This window comes from Trichosurus vulpecula, chromosome 4 (assembly GCF_011100635.1).
Source record: "Trichosurus vulpecula isolate mTriVul1 chromosome 4, mTriVul1.pri, whole genome shotgun sequence".
Lineage (NCBI taxonomy): Eukaryota > Metazoa > Chordata > Mammalia > Diprotodontia > Phalangeridae > Trichosurus > Trichosurus vulpecula.
In genome coordinates this window covers 265,419,179-265,443,897 of record NC_050576.1, presented here as the reverse complement: position 1 = coordinate 265,443,897, position 24,719 = coordinate 265,419,179, and the positions used below count along the sequence as shown (strand labels likewise).

Genomic DNA, 24,719 nt, shown 5'->3' with positions numbered 1-24,719 from the left:
AGTGAGGAGATACTACACAGGTCAGTAAATACAAAACACCTACCGTCCTTATTTTTTCATTGAAATATACTCAACCTCTAATCATTTGCTTTTGACTACAATTCCTCTGAAGGCCAGGCTCTGGGTATCTCTCAACCGGATGGAGGAATGTTAAATACACTTGCTCCTTGGGTATAGGAGAGGGGAGTGGACTTTATAGCTGTAATTAAGAAATTAACCCTTGGCTAGCTGCAGCCCCGCCCTAAAAACACAGGTCCCAGCCGCCGGCGGAGAAGTCTCAAGGCCGGGCATGCGGGCAAGGTGGACGTCTCTCCGGGACTGCGCCTGCGCAAAGACAAAGGCTCTCGGGTCGCATGTTCTCCAGCAACCCCGGTGCTGGGTCGAGCGGGAAAACGTCACAAACTAAGAACCCAGCCAACTCGAGGATGGGAGGGAGGAAAGGGCAGAGAGGGGTGCTGTGAGCGCTGCAGAGCACGGGAGGGAGACGCTTCCTTCCTCTCTGAGGCTGGCAGGGAAGTGGCCAGGTGTCACTTCCGGCTTCCTCTCTGGCTGCCATCTTGCTACCCAGCGTGTGTTCCCCTGTCTCTGGCTCTTATACCTGCGACCCTGCTAGTAACTCCCCTGGTCATCTGCGCAGCTCCGTTTCCGTTCTGGCAAGATGAAAGAAACGATTATGAACCAAGAGAAACTTGCCAAGCTACAAGCAAAAGTGCACATTGGTGGGAAAGGAACTGCTCGGAGAAAGAAGAAGGTGGTTCATAGAACAGCTACAGCAGATGATCAGAAACTTCAGTTTTCCTTAAAGAAACTAGGAGTAAACAAATGGTATTGAAGAGGTGAATATGTTTACCAACCAGGGAACAGTGATCCACTTTAATAATCCTAAAGTTAAGACATCGTTGGCAGCAAACACTTTCACTATTACAGGCCATGCTGAGACAAAGCAGCTAACAGAAATGCTCCCCAGCATCTTAAACCAGTTAGGAGCTGACAGTCTAATGGTACAGCTATTATGACAGTTGAAAGGGATATACATAGATTGTGAATGCCTGTAAAGATAAAAAAAATATAAGTAAGAGATATAAAGGGAGGGCTATGAGAGAAGAGGTAAGGAGGTAGTAAAAAAGGGTAAATTACACCAAATGAAGTGGCACAAAAACATATTATATTAGAGGGAAAGAAGGGAGGGAGAAGAGGAGTATTTGAGCTTTACTGTCATCTGATCTAGTTCAAGAAGGGAATAAAATACCCCGATAAGTTTAGAAATCTAACTTGTCCTACGGGAAGTAGGAGGGGAAGGGAAGAAAAAAGGGAGAGGGGTGGTCAGAAGGGAGGGGAGAAGTACAAGTGGGAAACGGTAAGATAAGGGAGGGGAATAAAGAGGGAGGGTAAACTGAGGAAGGCGGAGGTCAAAATCAAAATTTTGTTGAGGAGGAGAAGGGGAAAGGGAGAAATAAAAGCATAAACGGGGAACTGGGATGGAGAAAAAGACACAGATAGAAATCATAACTCTGAACGTGAAGGGGATGAACACTATCACAAAACGGAAGCAGATAGCAGAATGGATTAAAAACCATAATCCTACAATATGCTGTTTACAAGAAATGCATTTGAAACAGGGATACACATAGGGTAAAGGTAAAAGGCTGGAGTAAAATATACTGTGCCTCAGCTAAAGTAAAAAAAAAGCAGGTGTAGCAATCCTAATCTCAGACAAAGCAAAAGTAAAGATAGATTTAATTAAAAGAGATAAGGAAGGACATTATATCCTGCTAAAAGGCACCATAAACAATGAAGCAATATCATTGCTTAACATATATGCATCAAGTGGTAAGGCATACAGATTCTTAGAGGAGAGGTTAAGGGAGTTGCAGGAAGAAATAGACAGCAAAACTGTAATATTGGGAGACCTCAACCTCCCCCTTTCTGAACTTGACAAATCTAACCTCAGAATAAATAGGAAAAAAGTTAAGGAGCTAAACAGAATTTTAGAAAAGGCAGATATGATAGACATCTGGAGAAAACTGAATGGGGATAAAAAGGAATGTACTTTCTTCTCAGCGGTACATAGCACATACTCAAAAATTGACCATGTACTAGGGCATATAAACCTCACAATCCAGTGCAGAAAAGCAAAAGTAGTCGAAGCATCCTTTTCAGATCATGATGCAATAAGAATCATTTTTAATAAGGAACCATGGAAAAATAAGCTAAAAACTACTTGGAAACTAATCTAATTCTAAAGAATGAGCAGGCCAAAGAACAAATCAGAGAAACAATTAATAACTTCGTTCAAGAGAATGACAATAATGAAACAACATACCAAAACTTATGGGATGCAGCAAAAGCAGTTCTTAGGGGAAGTTTCATATCCGTAAATGCTTACATGAATAAAATAGGGAAAAAGGAGATCAATGATCTGGGCATACAGCTGAAAAAGCTAAAAAAAGAGCAAATTGAAAACCCCCAATTAAATACCAAATTAGAAATACTGAAAATCAAAGGAGAGATTAATAAAATTGAAACCAAGAAAACTATTGAATTAATAAATAAAATGAGCTGGTTTTATGAAAAAAACAATAAAATTGATAAACCTTTGGCCAATTTGATTAAAAAAAAGAAAGAAGAAAATCAAATTACCAGTATCAAAAATGAAAAGGGTGAGTTCACCTCTAATGAAGAGGAAATCAAAACAATATTTAGGAATTATTTTGCCCAACTGTATGCCCATAAATTTGACAACCTTAGAGATATGGATGAATATTTACAAAAACATAAACTGCCCAGGTTAACAGAAAAGGAAGTAAAATTTCTAAATAACCCCATCTCAGAAAAAGAAATTGAGCATGCTATCAATGAACTCCCTAGGAAAAAATCTCCAGGGCTAGATAGTGTTACATGTGAATTCTATCAAACATTTAAAGAACAACCAATTCCAATACTTTGTAGACTATTTGGGAAAATAGGTGAAGAAGGAGTCCTATCAAATTCTTTTTATGACACAAATATGGTACTAATAACCAAACCAGGTAGATTCAAAACAGAGAAAAAAATTATAGACCAATTTCTCTAATGAATATTGAGGCAAATATTGTAAATAAAATACTAGCAAAAAGATTGCAGCAACTCATCACGAGAATAATCCACTATGACCAGGTAGGATTTATTCCAAGAATGCAAGACTGGTTCAATATTAGGAAAACTATTAGCATAATTGACCATATCAACAACAAAACTGGCAGAAACAACATGATCATCTCAATAGACGCAGAAAAAGCCTTTGACAAAGTACAACACCCATTCCTATTAAAAACACTAGAAAGCATAGGAATAAATGGAACCTTCCTCAAAATTATAAATAGCATCTACCTAAAACCATCGACAAGCATTATTTGTAATGGGATAAGCTAGATGCATTCCCAATAAGATCAGGGGTGAAACAAGAATGTCCATTATCACCCCTATTATACAATTTGGTACTAGAAACGTTAGCCGTAGCAATAAGAGAAGAAAAAGAAATTGAAGGAATTAGAATAGGAAAAGAAGAAACTAAATTATCACTTTTTGCAGATGATATGATGATTTATTTAGAGAATCCTAGTGAATCAAGTAAAAAACTACTTGAAATAATAAACAACTTTAGCAAAGTTGCAGGATATAAAATAAACCCACATAAATCCTCAGCATTCCTATACATTACTGACAAAGCCCAACAGCCAGAGATAGAAAGAGAAATTCCATTCAAAGTTACTGTAGATACTATAAAATATTTGGGAGTCTGTTTGCCAAGACAAACCAAGGGCCTATATGAACATAACTATGACACACTTTCACGCAAATAAAGTCAGATCTAAATAAATGGAAAAACATCAGTTGCTCATGGTTAGGCTGAGCTAATATAATAAAAATGAAAATTTTACCTAAATTAATCTACCTATTCAGTGCCATACCAATCGAACTACCAAAAAATTATTTTACTGAGCTGGACAAAATAATAACAAAATTCATCTGGAAAAACAAGAGGTCTAGAATATCTAGGGTATTAATGAAAAGAAATGCTAGAGAAGGTGGCTTAGCCATCCCAGATATTAAACTGTACTACAGAGCAGCAGTCATCAAAACTACCTGGTACTGGCTAAGAAACAGGGGTGTGGAACAGTGGAATAGGATAGGGATCCAAGATGGAAAAGTCAACAACTATAGCAATCTACTCTTTGATAAACCCAAAGAGGCCAGCTTCTGGGCCAAGAATTCACTATTTCACAAAAACTGCTGGGAAAATTGGAAAATGGTAGGGCAGAAACTGGGCATAGACCAATATCTTACAGCATATACCAGAATAAAGTCAAAATGAGTTCATGATCTAGGAGTAAAGGCTGATACTATAAGTAATTTGGGAGAGCAAGGAATAGTTTACTTATCAGATTTATGGAAAAGAAAAGAATTCATGACCCAAAAAGAGATTGAGAGCATTACAAAATGCAAAATGAATTATTTTGATCATGTTAAATTGAAAGGTTTTTGTACAAAAAAAGCCAATGCAGGTATGGTTTTCTGCCCTAGCTAGAGAAAATGGTCAGGGGGTTTGTAATTGGGAAAATTCCTTGGGGCAAGTCTGAAAAGTCAGACACAACTTATCCCCAGGTTTGTTTCATCATTACAAGGAATAAATCTCAAGTTTCAGCTACCCAGTGATTGCCTAGACCTCTGTAACAAAGCTCCTTCCTTACCGCATCCAGTCTGTGCTCATTTCAGAGGATTTCTGACCCTGGGACTGATCTCTGATATTTCAGAAAGTATCTAAGAGGATTCTTCTTAGGTCAGGCTATTTCCTCAGTGACACTGACTCTCTTGTTATTTTTTCCATAAGACACCACATGTCCTGGCCCTTGTTTGCACTGGCTGTCAGCTGTTTGAGAGGAGGGACTGCTTGTTTTTGTTTGGTTTGGTTTAAATTTTTTTTTTGCTTCTCTTTCATTTAGCACAGTGCCTGGTACACAGTAGGAACTTAATAAATGCTAGCTGACTGACTGACTGGATCTGCTTATTCTTCCCCATCTATCTATCGATCTATCTGTCTATCTGTCTGTCTGTCTGTCTATCTGTCTCTAATGTTCTTTGCTTTCCAATTCTCTGGAATCTCATCTATTGGTCTGATCAACTGGTTGGCCTGACTCTACCACATATGGATAAGCAGTATTACAATTTTAAGGGGATGAAGGACATAAATTATGGAGATCCTTAATCGAATTTAGGAATGTCCTAATCCTGATGAGCTATTAAGGCAGTCCATTGTGTTCATGAAGCTGAAAGGAGCCTTCCAACTGGTGTACCAACCTATTCATTGGCATCTTAGAGAAAGGTCAGAGGAAACCAGTCATGATTGGTTGACTCAGGATAGTATACTTTGGGGCCTATAAAGTAAGTTGGTCACAGCTTCTGGTTAGTCAATTTTCTAGTATTATTTCTTTGCCATTTCTCTTGTACCTTCTCTCTGAATGTAATGTGAACATTTCCTCATCTTCCCTCAGTGACCACCCTCCCAAACTCTGGCAGCAAGAAATAAATGCCAATGGTGGAAAAGAAATTACACATAATGTGGAAAAGTTATTCAAGGACATTGTTCTGAACACCCACACCCATTCCGATCCATCCTACACATAGCTGACAGCGTGATTTTCTTAACTCGTATGTCTGACCACCTCACTTCCCTCACTTAATAAACTCTAGGAACTCCCTATTTTGAACATGATAAAACGTAATCTGTAGTTGGCATTTAAAGTACTTCACAACATCTTTCAAGTTTTCTTTTACCTTACCTACCTTCACATACATATTGTTTTATTCAAACATACCGGCCAAATTGTTATTCCTCATTCTTTAAACTTTATTTCTTGTTTCCAGGCCATTTTACAGACTGTCTCCCCTTCCTGGAATTTTTTTCCCTCTTAATCGCAACCTTTTAGAACCTTTGGATCTATTTAGGAATTAACTCCAAGTTTTAACTCATATAGGAGCCCTTTCCTGGTTCCTGGTGTATTATTACTGCAGTCTAAGATTACCTTCACTTACTATGTATGTTTCAAATATGTAATGGTATCTATATCTATTTATCACCTATCCATATCTATCTCTCTATCATCTATCTATCTATATCTATATCTATCTATCTATCTATCTGTCTATCTATCTATCTATCTATCTATCTACCTATCTTTTGTTTCCTTAAGGGAAGCAAAGTTTTGTGAGCTCCTTGATGGCAGGTACAGGTTTTGGTTTTTTATTCTATCTCTAGGGCTTACTATGATGTCTAGAACATATTAAATATTTAGCAAATTATTTGATTGAATTAAGCTTACCCCTTCCAGTAGCTAAGTTTGTATTAAGTAGTTCAAATAAATGGTAATGGAATGGATGTCTAAATCAATCACTTAAATAATCTATCTCAGGCATATCTTTTTGCAGTCTCTTATATTTTAATTCTTATTTTTTTCTTACCCCTTCTGGTTGTTGATAGTTTCCATAGCCACACAATATTCTACTCTTCACAAACCCTACTATCAAATTCTAATCCTCATTTTTCTTTTAAACATAGATTTATTGGAGGCAGAGCCAAGATGGCTGAGTAAAGGTTGGGACTCACCCTAGTTTTCCCCAAAACCCTTCCAAATGCTTTTTAAAAAGAATCTAAACAAATTCTGGAGCAATAGACTGCATAACAAGATGGAATGAAACAAATGTTCAGCCCAACACAACTTGAAAGTATACTTTCCACCTTGGAAGCAATGCCCTACTTTAGCAAAACATTAAGTCAAGTAATAGGCTGGGAAAGTGAGTAAACAATGTTAAAAACTCTGACTATTGAAAGTTATTATGGTGACAAGGAAGATCAAAGCACATACTCAGAAGACAACAAAGTCAAAACTCCTACATCCAAAGCCTCCAAGAAAAAAATATGAATTGGTCTCAGGCCATGGAAGACCTCAAAAAAGATTTTGAAAATCAAGTAAGAGAAGTAGAAGAAAAATTGGGAAGAGAAATGTGAGTGATATAGGAGAATCATGAAGTCAACGGTTTGCTAAAGGAGACAAAAATACTGAAGAAATAAACAACTTAAAAAATTAATTAAAAAAAACAGACTAGGCCAAATGAAAAAAAAAAAGCTCCAAAAACCCAAATAAGGGAAAAATGCCTTAAAAAGAAAAAATTGGCCAAATGGAAAAATTGCTCCAAAAGCTCACTAAAGAAAATAATTCCTTAAAAAATATAACGGAGCAAATAGAAGCCAATGACCTTGTAAGACATCAAGATACAATAAAACAAAATCAAAATAATAATAACAAAAATGAAGACAAAGTGAAATATCTCATTGGAAAAACATGATCCAAAAAAGAGCCTAGACATGATATTTCCAGAAATTATCAAGCTTAACTGCCCTGTTATTTTAAAACCAGAAGGTAAAATAGAAGTTGGAATAATCCATCAACCACCTCCTGAACAATATCCTGAAAGGAAAACTCCCAGCAATATTATTGCCAAATTCCAGAGTTCCCTGATCAAGGAGAAAATACCACAAGCAGTTAGAAAGAAACAATTCAAATATTTTGGAACCACAGTCAAGATAACACAAGATGTAGTAGCTTCTACATCAAAAGACCTGAAAACTTGAAATATAATATTCTGAAAGACCAAGAAGCTAGTATCACAGCCAAGAATCACTTGGCCAAGCAAAACTGAATATAATCCTTCAGGGAAAAATGGATGTTCAATGAGAGAGAAGACTTTCAAGAATTCTTGATGAAAAAAATCAGTGCTGAATAGAAAATTTGCTTTCAAGTACATGAGTCAGGAGAAGTATAAAAAGGTGAATAGGAAAGGGAAATAATAAAGGATTTAATTAAGTGTTTATACTTCTACATAGGAAGATGATATTTGTAACTCATACAACCTTTCTCATTATTAGGGTAGTTAGAAGGAATACACACACACGCGCGCGCACGCACACACACATACACACACACAGAGGGCACAGGTGTGAGTTGAGTATGAAGATATGATATCTTTAAAAAAATAAAATTATGGGGTGAAGGAGGAATGTTCTGGGAGAAAGATAAAGGAAAAGGTAGAATGGGTAAACAGTCTCACATAAAAGCAGCAAGAAAAACCCTTTACAGTCGAGGGGAAGAGGAGGGGAAATGAGGGGGTAATAAGTGAACCTTACTCTCATCAGAATTGGAGGGAATGACATACACACTCAATTGGGTATAGAAATTTAACTAACCTTACAGGAAAGTAGAAGGGGAAGGGGATAAGAGAGAGGGGGTTGATAGAAAGGAGGACATATTGGAGGAGGGGATAGTCAGAAGCAAAACACTTTTGGAGAGGGACAAGGTGAAAGGAGAGAGAGAATAGAATGAAAGTGGGGACAGGAGAGGGGGAATATAGCAATAGTCACTGTGAAAAAAATGGAGCAAGTTTTTCTGATAATGGCCTCATTTCTCAAACATAGAGAGAACTGAGTCAATTTTTTAAAAATAAAAGCCATTCTCCAAATGATATTGGTCAAAAGATATGACTGGTTTTCAGATGAAGTAATCAAAGCTATCTATTGGCATATGAAAAAAATATTCTAGTTCATTATTGAGTGGAGAAATGCAAACTAAAACAATTCTGAGGTACCACCTCATATCTATTAAATTAACTAATAAGACAGCAAAGGTAAATGACAGATGTTGGAAGGGATTGGGGAATGAAATGAAGGAAATAACTGTTAATGCACTGTTGGTGGAGTTGTGAACTGACTCAACCATTCTGTAGAGCTATTTGGAACTATGCCCAAAAGGCCATAAAACCAAGCATACATACCCTGTCACCTACCAATAACATTAATAGATCTGTACCCACCCAAAATATCTCTGTCTGTATCTATGTCTATCTATGTCTATATCTATATCTATCTATCTTTCTGTCTATCTATCTATCTATGAAAAAGTACATATATAAACATTTATTTTCTGGGGGTAAAGAATTAGAAGTTGAGGAAATGCACATTAATTGGGAAATGGCTGAACAAGGTGTTCTTCGTAATTGTGATGGGATACTATTGTACTATAAGTAATGAGCAGAATGCTGTAACAACAATGCTGCTTGCAGCTTCTGTGGCCATGTAAGGCAAATAACACCATCACACAGGAGCTAGCTAGCACAGGTTCTTTGATCTACTTTTCTAAGGAAAGAAACTTTAAGGGGATTACAATCTCACTTTAATTAAATATACATATATCATTCACTTAGTTCAGGGCAAAAAGTCAGCACCCTGAACTTCAGAGAAAACGCAAACAGAGATTACAAGCAGAAAGTATATGAACAGAACAAATAACAAAAATCAGCAGACAGAGCTTCCAAATGTCTGTCAATATCAATGTATACATACATAGTTACCTGAGAGAGTGGCACCAACATCTGCATTTTCAAGGCTACCCAGAGTCTTGTCTGGCCAAATCACATGTACACTCTTTCCATGAATAAAGCCCCAAAGCAAAATGCCAACCTCAGAGTATATATACCCTCTTTAGGGCCCACAGGGCTCCACACTGAATAACTGAAAGGGTGTAGGCTTGGGCTTAGCACTTGATAAGTAAAGGGTGAAGGCCTGAGGCTTTCTTATGACTTAAGCAGGACATCAAAGACTCTTGATTGAAACAAAAGCAAGATTCAAAGGCACTTGATTCCCTTAGCACTGAGAAGCACTCCAAAACAAAAGGCAACAAAAAGTTCTACTTTGCTTGCCATTACTGACACACTCAGAAAAACCTAGAAAGACTTGTATGGACTGATTCAAAGTGAAACGTACTGTGCACAAAAGTAACAGCAATATTGTAACATGATCAGCTGTGAATGACCTATTCTCAGTGATACAACAAACCAATACATCTCTGAAGGACTTATAATGAAAAATGATATACTTCCCCAGAGAAAGAATTGATGGTGACTAAGTGCAGATTGAAGCATACTTTCTTTAACTTTATTTTGCTTGAGTTTTTTGTCTATATTTTCTTTCACAACATGACTATTATGGATATGTTTTGCATGACTACACATATATAACCTATATGGAATTGCATATCTTTTCAATGAGCAGGTAGTGGGGAGAGAAGAAGGAGGGAATTTGAACACTAACTTTTAAAAAAATGAATTCTAAAACTTGTTTTACATATCTCTGGGGGAAAATAAAATAATAAAAGGTAAAAAAAAATTCCGAGAAGAAAGCAAAAAATAAATTATTGATATAGTTTGTTTTTACATCATAAATATTTTCCTAGTGTCATTTTACCTCCTCCTCCAGGAGAGCAATTACATAAAATAAAATTTTTGACGAGGGAAAAAGGAAGCAAAGCAGGGAAATGGAAAAACCAATCAGCACATCAAAAATGTCTGAAACATAGAAGCATTGCTCAAATATGTTGTCCCACAGCAGTGATTCCCCCACCTCTACAAAGGTTACTCATATTTTTCTGATGTATGGCTCAGTAACAGAGATGACATATTCCTCTAGCAGAATTCCCATGAGTAAACGTCTGTCTTTAAGAGGCAATTGAGTAGCTGGGAAGGGATCTGCACTCTATTCCTCAATAAAAGGATGGAACACTGAAATTCCATGTGACAAGGGACTTTTCTATGCACATGGGCATCTTTACTTAGATCACTATGTCAAGCATCTATCAATGAGATACCATGTTAACAGATATCAAACAAATTGCTCTATGAGTTAGTCAAGTGCTCTTTTCATTATACCAAACTGTATCTCCTTGTTGATGAGGAGGTCTTCTATATTTATCTAAACTGGTCTTCAGATGATGAATGCAAAGTATTTAGAGTTTGGTATTACCTTCCAGAGCTCATGTTCCTCTAGCTTAATCTTTAAGACCTTAAAGTAACTGCCAAGCCATGTGGAGGCACCGGGGAAGAGTTTTAAGTGAAAGTATATATTTTCCATGCTAGAAGTATCTTCTCTACATGACACTCACAGGTTTTCTTTTGTTATGAGTACAATTATTTGTGTTACAAAGAATGTTCAACATCTTTGGTGACCATTGTCCTACAGGGACTATAATCTACAAATTAGGGAATGGGAGAGATGAATTTAACTTGCAAGAATTGCCTTTCTTGTCCAACCCAATTTTCAGGTGTCACAAAATTCAAATTGACAAGACCTATCTTTCCAGATAAGGTAAAAGATGGACTTCTAGGAAGGCTAATTAGCAAGAGCATTTCAGCCAGAGCCTGGAGTTAGATGAGAAATTTTACCAGGCCAATAGACAGCATGAACCACTGAATTATGTGGGCAGTGCCAAAAGCCAGAGACTGTAAACCCAGCAAGAGGTGGTCCTGGGTGAATAGTTAGCAGAGACAAAATAGCTGAAGGGGTAGAAACAAATACATGCTTGGTGAAACAAGCCCAATATCCTAGGGAACAATAAACAAATAGGCTAAGGAATGAAAAGACAGAATATAAAGCTGTGAGGTCAAGCCAACCTTTTTTTTTCTTTTTTTTTTTGAGAGTTTTTATTTTTAGTTCACAATGCTTGGTTCTACATAACTTTGAGTTCCAGATTTTCTCCCCACCCCCACCCCCACCGCACCTCCCTCCTCAAGACGGCATGGAATTTGATGTATCTTCTATGTATAAGACACCAGTCAGGTTGTGAAGAAGAATTATGACCAATGGAATGAATCCTGAGAAAGAGGAAATAGAACCAAAAAAACCCCAAAAACAAAAGAGATAAAAAGGGGGGGAAAGGCGAGCATAAAGTGGGCCTCAGTCTGCATTCAGACTCTATAGTTCTTTCTCTGGATGTAGATAGCATTCTCTATCGTGAGTCCTTTGGAGTTGTCTTTGCACCTTGAGTTGCTGAGAAGAGCAAAGTCTATCAGGGATAGTCACCACAGAATCCATATATCTGTGGTTGTGTATAATGTTCTCCTGCTTCTGCTCTGCTCACTCAGCATTACATCCTGTAGGTTTTTCCAGGTTGTTATGAAGTCCGTATCATCCCCATGTCTTATCACAGGATAGTATTCCATTACATTAACATACCACAACTTTTTCAGCCATTCCCCAATTGATGGGCATCCCCTTGATTTCCAATTCTTTGCTACTACAAAAAGAGTCACTATGAATATTTTTCTACACATGGGTCCTTTTCCCACTTGTGTGATCTCTTTGGGGCAAAACCCTAGAAGTGGTATTGCTGGGTCAAAGGGTATGAACATTTTTACAGCCCTTTGGACATAGTTCCAAATTGCTCTCCAGATTGACTGAATCAGTTTACAACTCCACCAGCAATGTCACAGTGTTCCAATTTTCTCACATCCTCTCCAGCATTTATCATTTCCCTGTTTTGTCATTTTAGCCAATCTGACAGGAGAAATGTGGTACCTAAGAGTTGTTTGGATTTGCATTTCTCTAATCAGTAGTGATTTAGAGTATTGTTTCATATGCCTATAGATATCTTTAATTTCTTCCTCTGAAAACTTCCTGTTCATATCCTTTGACCATTTCTCAACTGGGGAATGACTTGTATTCCTATAAATTTGGCTCAGTTACCTGTATATTTTAGAGATGAGGCCTTCATCAGAGACACTGGTTGTAAAAATTTTCTCCCAATCTTCTGCTTCCCTCCTAATCTTTGTGGCATTGTTTTTTTTTTATACAAAACATTTCATTTTAACATAATCAAAATTCTCCATTTTGCATTTTGTAATGCTCTCTATCTCTGATTGTGTCATGAATTCTTTGCTTTTCCATATATTTGATAGGTAAACTATTCCTTGCTCTCCCAAATTGCTTATAGTGTCAGCATTTATTCCTAAATCATGAACCCATTTTGACTTTATTTTGGTATATGGTGTAAGATATTGGTCTATGCCCAGTTTCTGCCCTACCATTTTCCAATTTTCCCAGCAGTTTTGGTGAAATGGTGAATTCTTAACCCAGAAGCTGGATTCTTTGGGTGTATCAAAGAGTAGATTGATATAGTCGTTGAGTTCTCCATCTTGTGTACCTATCCTATTCCACTGAAGCATGACTATATTTCTTAGCCACTACCAGGTAGTTTTGATGACTGCTGCTTTATAGAACAGTTTAATATCTGGTATGGCTAGGCCACCTTCCCTAGTATTTCTTTTCATTAATACCATAGATATTCTAGACCTCTTGTTGTTCCAGATGAATTTTGTTATTATCTTATCCAGCTCTGTAAAATAATTTTTTGGTAATTCCATTGGTATGGCACTGAAAAGATAGATTAATTTAGGTAAAATTGTCATTTTTATTATATTAGCCCAGCCTAACCATGAGCAACTGATATTTGTCCATTTATTTAGGTCTGACTTTATTCTCATGAAAAGTGTTTCATATTTATGTTCATGTAGGAGCTGGGTTTGTCTTAGCAGATAGACTCCCAAATATTTTATAGTGTCTGAAGCAACTTTGAATGGAATTTCTCTTTCTATCTCTGGCTGTTGGGCTTTGTTAATATTGTATAGGAATGCTGAGGATTTATGTGGGTTCATTTTATATCCTGCAAGTTTGCTAAAGTTGTTTATTTCAAGCAGGTTTTTACTTGATTCTCTAGGATGCTCTAAGTAAATCATCATATCTTCTGCAAAAAATGATAATTTAGTTTTCTCTTTGCCTATTCTAATTCCTTCAATTGCTTTTTCTTCTCTTATTGCTACAGCTAATGTTTCTAGTATCAAATTGAATAGTAGCGGTGATAATGGACATCCTGGTTTCACCCTTGATCTTATTGGGAATGCAGCTAACTTATCCACATTACAAACAGCTCTTGTTGATGGTTTTAGGTAGATGCTATTTATAATTTTGAGGAAGGCTCCATTTATTCCTATGCTTTCTAGTGTTTTTAATAGGAACGGGTGTTGTTTTTTGTCAAAGGCTTTTTCTGCATCTATTGAGATGATCATATGGTTTCTGATAGTTTTGTTGTTGATATCATCAATTGTACTGATAGTTTTCCTAATATTGAACCAGCCTTGCATTCCTGGAATAAATCCTACCTGGTCATACTGTACTATTCTCATGATAAGTTGCTGCAATCTTTTTGCTAATATTTTATTTAAAAGTTTTGCATCTGTATTCGTTAGGGAAATTGTTCTATAATTTTCTCTTTTTGGACTCTACCTGGTTTGGGTATTAGTACCATGTGTGTGTCATAAAAAGAATTTGGTAGGACTACTTCTTCACCTATTTTCCCAAATAGTCTATAAAGTATATGAATTAATTGTTATTCAAATGTTTGATTAAACTCACATGTAAAACCATCTGGCCCTGGAGATTTTTTCCTAGGGAGTTCATTGATGGCTTGCTCAATCTCTTTTTCTGAAATGAGGTTATTTAGAAATTTTACTTCCTCTTCTGTTAACCTGGGCAATTTATGTTTTTGTAGATACTCATCCATATCTCCAAGGTTGTCAAATTTGTGGCATATAATTGGGCAAAATAATTCCTAATTATTGTTTTGATTTTCTCTTCATTAGAGGTGAATTCACCCTTTTTATTTTTGATACTGGTAATTTGATTTTCTTCTTTTTTTAATCAAATTGACCAAAGGTTTATCAATTTTATTGGTTATTCATAAAACCAGATCTTGGTTTTATTTATCAATTCCATAGTTTTCTTGGTTTCAATTTTATTAATATCTCCTTTGATTTTCAGTATTTCTAATTTGTTATTTAATTGGGGATTTTTTGTTCTTTTTCTAACTTTTTAAGTTGTATGCCCAATTCCTTGATCTGCTTTTTCTCTATTTTATTCATGTAAGCATTTAGAGATATAAAACTTCCCCTAAGAACTGCTTTTGCTGCATCCCATAAGTTTTGTTATGTTGTCTCATTATTGTCATTCTCTTGAATGAAGTTATTAATTTTTTCTCTGATTTGTTCTTTGGCCCACTCATTCATTAGAATTAGGTTATTTAGTTTCCAATTAATTTTTAGCTTATTTTTCCATGGTTCTTTATTGCAAATAATTTTTATTGTGTCATGATCTGAAAAGGGTGCTTTGACTACTTCTGCCTTTCTGCACTGGATTGTGAGGTTTTTATGCCCTAGTACATGTTCAGTTTTTGAGTATGTGCCATGTACCACTGAGAAGAAAGTATATTCCCTTTTATCCCCATTCAGTTTTCTCCAGGAGTCTATCATATATGCCTTTTCTAAAATTCTGTTCCCCTCCTTAACTTCTTTCTTATTTTTTTGAGGTTAGATTTATCAAGTTCAGAGAGAGGGAGGTTGAAAAACCCATTATTATGGTTTTGCTGTCTATTTCTTCCTGTAACTCCCTTAACCTCTTCTCTAAGAATTTGCATGCCATACCACTTAGTACATATATGTTAAACAATGATAATGCTTCATTGTTTATGGTGCCTTTTAGCAAGATGTAGTGTCCTTCCTTATTTCTTTTAACTAAATCTATCTTTACTTTTGCCTTGTCTGAGATTAGGATTGCTACACCTGCTTTTTTTCCTTTAGCTGAAGCACAATATATTTCACTCCAGCCTTCTACCTATACCCTGTGTGCATCCCTCTGTTTCAAATGTGTTTCTTGTGAATAGCATATTGTAGGATTACGGTTTTTAATCAATTCTGGTATCTGCTTCCATTTTGTCGGAGACTTCATCCCATTTACATTCACAGTTATGATTTCTATCTGTGTTTTTTCTCCATCCTATTTCCCCCCTGTTTATGCTTTTATTTCTCCCTTTCCCCTTCCACTCCTCAACAGAGTTTTGCTTTTGACTGCCACCTTCCTCAGTTTACCCTCCCTCTTGATTGCCCTCCTTTATCTTTACCATTTTCTGCTTGCTACTTCTTCCCTCCCTTCTGTCCACACCCCTCCCTTTCTTCCCCCTTTCCCCTCCTACTGCCTGTAGGCAAGTTAGATTTCTATACTTATCAGGGTATGTTATTCCTTTCTTGAACCAGATGAGATGACAGCAAAGCTCAAATGCTGCTCTTCTCCCTCCCTTTTTCCCCTCTACTATAATGTGTATTTGTGCCTCTTCATTTGATGTAATTTACCCTTTTCTAGTACCTCCTTATCTCTTCTCCCATAACTCTCCCTTTACATCTCTTAATTATGATTTTTTCCTTATATCAGTTATTTTATATGGACATCACAGTCTATGTGTATTCCTTTCAATTGTCATGATAGCTGTACTATTCTCAAGACTGACATACATACATATATATATACATATATATATGTATATGTATATCATACGTAAGATGATATTATCCTATATAAAGACGTAAATACTTTGCCCTTAATGATTAATAAGGTTTGTGGGGGTTTTCCCACTGTTTACCTTTTTATGTCTCTCTTTAGTTTTGTATTTGAAGATTACATTTTCCATTGAGTTCTGACCTTTTCATCAGGAAGTTCTGCAATTCCCTTATTTTGTTGAATATCCATCTCCTTGCCTGAAAAATTATGCTTAATTTTGCTGGGTAGTTGATCCTTGGTTGTAGTCCCAGCTCCTTTGCCCTTTGGAATATCATGTTCCAATTTCTCCTGTCATTTAATGTAGAAGCTAAAAGATCCTGCATGATCCTTGCTATAGTTCCACCGTATTTGAATTGTTTCTTTTTGGCTGCTTGCAGTATTTTCTCCTTGACTTTGTAATTCTGAAATTTGGCTATAATATTTCTTGGGGCTTTCAATTTTGGATATCTTTCACGGTGTGATTGGTGGATTCTTTCAATGACTATTTTGCCGTCTGGTTCTAGGACCTCTGGGCAGTTATCTTTGATAATTTCTTCAAAGATACTGTCAAGGCTCTTTTTAATTGTGGATTTCTAGTAGACCAATAATTCTTAAATTGTGTCTCCTAGATCTATTTTCCAGGTCAGTTGTTTTCCCAATCAGATATTTCACATTTTTTTTCTATTTTTCATTCTTTACATACTGTTTTACTACTTCTCGATGTGTCATAGAGTCATTAGCTTCCACTTGCTCAATTCTAATTTTTAATGAGGTGGTGTCTTCATTTTGCTTTTGAGTCTCCTTTTGCAATTAGTTGAATTTACCTCTCAGGGTGTCATTTTCTCTATTTAGATTCTGAATCTCCATAACCATTTCACCAATCTTATTATTTAAGGACTTGATTTCATCAGTGGATTTTTTTCCCATTGTTTCCAGTTTTTCTTTTACTTCCCTAATTTAGTTTTTAAAATCCCCCTTTACCTCTTCCAGTAATGCTTTTTGGGCTTGAGACCAGTTCTCATTTCCTTTCGAGGTATCAGATGTGGGTATAATGTCATTGCTATCCTCTTCCAAATTGATATTTTGATCATGCCTGTCTCCATAAAAAGAATCAATGATCCTTTTTTTTTGCATTTTTCTTCATGTTGGTTATCTTTTTCATGGCTTTACACTGAATTTCTGCTTTTGGGGCTCAGGGCTCTCTGTCCCAGGTTTCTTCTTCTGGGGATTGTGAGTCTAGTTACTGGATTCGTGTATCATAACCTTCAGTTTCCTGAGGTGTGGGGAAGGGGTCTGGCTTCCTGAAGTCTCCTCTTCCCCTGGGGCTGCTCTCCAGCATTATTGTTCTTCAGCAATGGTCTCAGCTGTTTGTTGTTTGTGCTGTTGTCTGCCACTTCCCCTGGGGGTGCAAGGATATGTCTTGCCTTCTGGTGTTGACCCCTGCTGGCTCTACCCCTCTGGGACTCAGGAACTCCACTGCTCGGCCAATGAAACTGCACTTCTGTCTCCTCCATTCCAGCATTTTTTCCTTAGGAATTCTGTGTGTTTCGGTGTGGGGGAGGGATTAGAGCCATCTACCTGGCCATTATGTCTCCTGGAAGTTCAAGAAGTCGTGTTTCATACCTTTGGGCTACAAGCCTCAGGAGTTGATGTCTCACAGCCTGTGGTGCTGTGCTGCTGCCTCTCATTTCTTCCACAGACTCCTGTTGGGAGGCCTGGGGATATCCACTGTTTTCCGGCACCCAGCTTTCTCCCATCCTGTTTCGCTGGTTGGTTTCCACAGCTGCTTCCGCTTTGGTGCTGCCTGGAGCAGCTCTGCATGCCAAGTACTCTCCCAGCCTACAGATTTGTCCCATTGGCCTTTTGGACTCTCCTGGCTTGGGAATTTGCCCCACTCATACTGCTTGCAGATTCTAATGCTCTCATATCTGCTCAGATTCACTTTTTTATATGTATCTGACAGAGCTTGTGAGAGAGCTCCGCTAAGACACTGTTTTCATGTGGCCATCTTTGCTCAGCCCCACGCCCATCCCAAGCCAACCTTTTGACAATTTATTTAGTGTCTCTGGAAATGATTTTGAAAGATGCAGTGGTCAAACCCTTTAACCTCAAGATATGGAAATTCCACTTCATGACTCATAAGTCACTGAATTTGCCTAACTACTTACGTAAGAGTAAGATATACCTACCCCTAGTCAAATTTGATTGATATTATATACTCTTCTGTTTTCTTACTACTGACAATTGTAACTTACACACAGTTGTAGGTAGTTAAAATGTTTGTTGGAGTGTTTCATATTTTTTTCATACTTACATCCCTAGTACCTAGTAATGGCACATAGAGTCCACTTAATAAATAATCGTTAATTAGCTAACTTATTTTCTATTGTAGTACTCACAAATTTCTAAAACTATTACAGTGAAGATGATTGCAACTTAAAGAAGAAATTCTCTTTCCAAGGAAAAGAAAATGTGGATTTTAAGAAGAACTCAATAAAATTCTCAAGATTAAATCAACACATATGTAAATACTTTGTGACTTTGATAAAAATGTAGGCATAAAGTTGAAGAGCAAAAACAAAAATACTGGAAAAATATTGCTTTGAGGTAAAACCTGAAAGCAACCAAAGGCTTATAGATTAAACAGGAGCATCAAATTAAAGAGCATGATTATTTTCTTAAAGAAGAGAGTTATCAGGAGTTAGATATGTTAAATTTCACATAATACAACCAAAGTAAAAGAAAGTAAAGGGAGAGAGAGAGAGAGAGAGAGAGAGAGAGAGAGACAGAGAGAGAGAGAGAGAGATGGAGACAGAGACAGAGACAGATACAGACAGGAAGACAGACAGAGACATATGCAGAGAGAGACAGAGAGATGGAACAGAAAGAGGAAAAAAATGAAAGGTAAGAAAACAAATTGATTAAATCTTAAGACAGGAAAAATAATCACTAGATATATATTTGGGATATATTTCCCAAAATGGATGTCTGAACAAAAATTAGAAAATACTATGCACAAACGAGGCAACTCCAACATCACATATTTAAACAATTTCTTGATACCTAGACAGGGAAAAAATACTATTGTGATGTGTGAATGGCATGCTATTTGGTTTCAAAAAATAGAGTCTGAATGCCCCAGCTTTGATATCTACTCCCTGTCTGGACTGGGAAAATCCATAGTACCTGTCTCTCTCTCAATGTCCTTATTTGTAAAATGAGGCGATTGGTTTAGTTCAGAAGTCAGCAAACTATGACTTGCAAACCAAATCAGTCTTGCTACCTTTTCTTTGTATGTCCCACTAAATTAAAAATTTGATTCTTTACTTGAAATTGCAAAAAAAAAAATCTTTACAAAAACAGGCAGCAGGGTGGATCTATCCTGGGCTTTAGTTTATTATCACTTGGTCTAGATCACATTAACATCCATTCCTGTTCTAAATCAAATATCTTATGAAAAGATAGGCATTGCTATAAACCATGACTGTTTCCTATAGTAGAAACTAAAAAGTGATTTATATTGTTTGACATACATTCCTGCAGTTAGGAGAATAAAATGCTCTAGAAATCACTTTCTCACATAAACACTTGATCTCGTTGACAGAGATCTTATAGCCAAGAGCGAAAGTATGAGTAGTGTCCACTCATAAGAATAATGGAGGTGAAAAGCATATTTACAATCAATCAATCAACTATCATTTATTAAGAATCAGCTCTGATCTAAACATTATACTGTGATCTGGGAATTTCAAGGCAAAATATAGTACCTAATCTCAAGGAGCTTACAGTCTATTAGAAAGATAAGCTACACACACGTACATGTACATGGCATACACATATACATGCACACACAAACAATATATGTCTTTGTATGTGATGATTTTACTTGACTCCCATCTTGTGTGTGAATGTGTAGATATATAAAATACACATATGTACAGTATATTCATATGTGAATATATGCATTTATAGGTAATATACACATACATGTACAGGAAGTTGGAGATGTTCAACAGAAAGGTTGGTGGGACTAAAATGAGTAAAATGATCCTAAGATAATTTACAGATAAAGCTCAAAGGACAAAACATATAACAGATGTAGAATTTAAGTTCAGAAGAGAGATGGGGGTGGAGTACTAGGGCTAGATATATAGTTTCGAGAGTGATCTGATAGTTGAGGAATGGTAATCAAGAACTGGTGGAAGTGAGAAAGGCCTCTTTAGGAAGTGGCATGAGCTGATCTTTAGAAGGAACTAGAAACCTCAAGATATAGACATGCAGAGGAAGAATAGAATTTCAAGGATATCCAGCCAGTCAAGGAGTTTTTATTAAGAACTTAGTGTGTGTCAAGAACTGTGTAAGTCCTGGAGATACACAGAGGCAAAAGACAGTTCTTGCCCTCAAGAAGTGACAATCTAATGTGAGAAAAAAAAAGCAAATGTACATGTACAAACACACTATATACAGAAGGGAAGAAGGAAATAATTAAAAGAAGTCAGGCCCTAAAATTAAAGAAGGTTGGGAAAGGCTTCCTGTAGAACATGAGGTTTTCATTGGACTTGAAAAAAGCCAGGAAGGCCAGGAGAAGAAATGAGGAAGAAGGACATTCCAGGAATGGGAGACAGCCAAAGAAAATACCTGAAACCTAGAGGAGTGTCTTATTCAAGAAATGGCAAGGCAGCCATTGTGATTGGATTAAAGAGTACATGGCAAGCCGTAAGATGTAAGAAAGGTAAGAGGGGGCTATGTTATGAAGGGCTTTGAATGCCAAACAGGGGATTTTATATTGGCTCTGGAGGGAATAGGTAAACATTGGAGTTTACTGAGTAGGGGGTAGGGATGACATAGTCAGACTGGTGTTTTATGAACGTGACTTTGGTGGCTGAATGGAGAATGGATTGGTGAGGGGAAAGATGTGAGACAGGCACATCTACTAGTAGGCTATTGCAACAGTCCAGGCATGAGTTAATGAGACCTGTACCAGAGCAGCGGCAGTATCAGAGGAAAAAATGGGATATATTTGAGAAATGTTGCAAGGATGAAATAGATAGGCTTTGTCAACAAATTATACATGGAGGTGGAGAGAGTTGCTACAAGGATAGTATTGTACTTGAACTTAATAGAGAGGTTTCTGTGAGAAGTACTTAGGGAAAAAGATAATGACTTAAGTTTTGGACATGTTGAGTTTAGATGTCTACTAGACATCTAGTTTATTTTTTTCTTTTTTTAAATACAAAATTGTTTTGCTTTATTATGAAGAGAAGGAAGCTGGCAAAGAAGGCTGTACAATCACATCTGCTAAAGCTTCCCTAAAGAATATATCCATTGCGATTCATTTGGCATTTGAGATTTCTTTTTTTTTTCGGAGTGGGGAAGGCAGGGCAATTGGGGTTAAGGGACCTAAGGTCACACAGCTAGTAAATGTGTCAAGTGTCTGAGGCCAGATATGAACTCAGGTCCTCCTGACTTCTGGGCCAGTGCTCTACTCACTGCACCACCTAGCTGCCCCTCATCAACATTTCTTAAAGGTAGTTGGAGACAGGAGGTTGGAGGCCAGTAGAGAGGTTAGTGAAGTATTATGGAGGGAGAAGAGAACACCTAAGATAGAATCCTGAGGAGCAGCTATGTTTAGAGGGTATTATCTGGATGACAATCCAGCAAAGGATACTGAGAAGCAATGATCTAATAGGAAGGAGGAGAACCAAGAGAGTGGTTTTTCCCGAAAAACCTAGAGGAAGGAGAATACCAAGGTGAATAGGATGACCAAGAGCTTTAAAGGCTGGAGAGAAGATGAGGAGAATGAGGATGAGAAGAGCCATTTGAATAGGCAATTAAGAGATCACTGGAAACTTTGGAGAGAACAATTTTGTTGGTATGATGAGATCAGAAGACATATTTTAAGGGGTCAAGAGGTGAGTGAGAAGAGAAAAAGTGGAGGGACTTTTTATAGCGGGTCTTTTCAAGGAGTTTGGTCACAAAGGGCAGAAGAAATGTAGGATGATAACAGTGATGGAAAGATTCTGGGGTCCTCCCCTGTCTCTTTCTTAATTCTCATTAGGTTTCATGGAATTCTACTATCAACTTGAAGCAGATGACTCTTAGAGCTACATATCCAGTCCTCACCTCTCACCTTAGCTCCAGTCCTACACCTCCATTTACTGGCTTAATATCTCCACACAGATGATGCATAGATAGTCCAAAATCAGTTTATCTAAAAGAGGACTCATCTTTTCCTCAAACCAGAGATGCTTAACATGCAGTTCATAGGTTTCACATTAAATCAAGTTAATCTATTTATTTATATTTCATTTAAACACCCTCAAGGGAGATTAACCTGGAAATTTATTAGCTTAAATATAATGCTGTATGTAAAAAATGATTATTTACATTAAAAAATTGAATTTCCTTTTTTATAATAGGCATTCTACATTTAAATCATCTTTTCCTTTTTGTTAACAAACACATATTTAGAAACACATTTTCACTGAGAGGCTCCATAAATTTATATAGCTACAATTTAGACAAAAAATGAGATACAGTTAGTGTATCTAAATTAGAAATTAAATGTGCTTTGTTATTTTTTGCTTTATATTTGAAGGCATACTTTAAAGGATCCATGATCTCCTTAAAGTGGATACTCCTATCAATGCAAACCACAATTCATCCTTTAAAATTTCAATCTGGGTACTCCAATGAGGATCTGTCCAATGCATGGAAAGGCTTTGTCTGGGTCAAAGGAATTTCCATATAGGTTTCAGGGTCTCTAACCATTTTCTCTAGCTCAGATCACCTTATTTTCCAGTTATAAAAGTATTATTATGATATTAATCATTGTGCTTTATAATTATGTTGTTAAATAATAGTTCAATTATAACATAAAATATAAGAAAAGCAAAATAATAATGTTTTTGCTTCTTCAGTTGGTAAACTGTGGCATTCTATTCCTATTCTGTATGAGCATCTTTGGATCATCATGGCCCTTTGGATCACCCACTAGTTGTATACTTTTAAACTTCAAATATTCCATGAGTCACATATAAATATAAGAATATTAGTGTTAAAAAGATGATATGTAGATAGATAGATAGATACACATTATAAAGCAGTTTAGGGTTATTGTGAGTATAGTAATTTCTCAGATCCAATCTAGCTTATTATCTTTTTCATATTCAATCCTGGGCACAGTTTATCTATTTTCCACTACATTGATATTGGGGGACTCACTCAATTGTTAACCCGTAAAACTGTATCTCATGTTCTGCATAACAAATACTCTCTAATCATACTCCCATGTTCACTTGTAGGCTAATCTCTTCAAGTAATCTTGGATCTCATTGAGGAGTCCTTATAGTATTCTAGTTTTTAAAAATAAACTCTGATGTCATTGTAACATAAGAGTGAATTTAGTTTCTAGAAATTGTTCCAAATTATAATGAATTGAAGTATGGGGACAGGTGTCTAGGATGAACTTAGTTATGTAAAAAAGGCTCATCACCAGCAAATTGATAATTTTGAAATAGATTCTTTGGCCATGATGAATGTACTTTTTGATTTATATGAGGAACACTTTATAATGTTGAAAAAAGAAAAAAATTCTTTATAACAGATAAAATCACTTTTGATATAACCTTAATTTGACATGTGAACAAAAAAGTAGTAAATGCTGCAAGGTTAGGAATTGAGTGAGAGAAAGGAGAAGGAAAATGGGTGAAATTCATCAAAATTCATCAATTAGTACACTTTTATTGTGTCTTTAAAACTGATTCAGGTCAAATTGGTCCTTTAAAAGCTTTTTTAATGTTAAAAAGAAAAACAAAAAAAAAAAAAAACCTTAAGGGAGGCAATGTGGTAGAGGATATAGGGCACTGACTCAATATCCAGAGAATAAAGATTCAATTTCTTCCTGTGAAACTTATTGACTGAATGCCTTGGAGCAAGTGGCTTTTCCTCCCTGGGCCTCAGTTTTCTCACCATGAGAAAGAGGGAATTGCTACATTGGATAGTATTGGAGATTCCTTCCAGGTCACAATCTTTGATATTATGAGAACCAGAAAATCCAAACAACCTTGACTGATATTAATATAGATTAATAACCAAATCCAGTTACAGTAGTTCTCAACTTACATGATTTAACAGAATACTCATGAAGAGTACCTTCTTCTAACACAAGAATAGAATGATGATCCAGAAGTATTACTTGTAGGATGTCATGTTCATTATCCTAATGTTCATTAAATACCTACAAGTAGATAATACTGGGCTAGTTATAACACAGAATAACTCCAAAGTTATACTTCTGCTTTATAAATCCTTCTATCCTAAAACTTGCCAAGTAATCACAAGGGGCTTGCATTGATTTTTCTGCAGATTTTAGCATTTACCGCATAAAGTCCCTAAAGAAGTAATTTTTCTTCGATGGTCTTTGAGGCAGGTG

General features: G+C 36.4%; 1 pseudogene; it reads left to right on the top strand.

Annotated features, from left to right (window-relative positions):
- Positions 1 to 541: 541 nt before the first annotated feature.
- LOC118847092 overlaps positions 542 to 24,719 on the top strand; it is a 38,778-nt pseudogene continuing 14,600 nt past the window's right edge.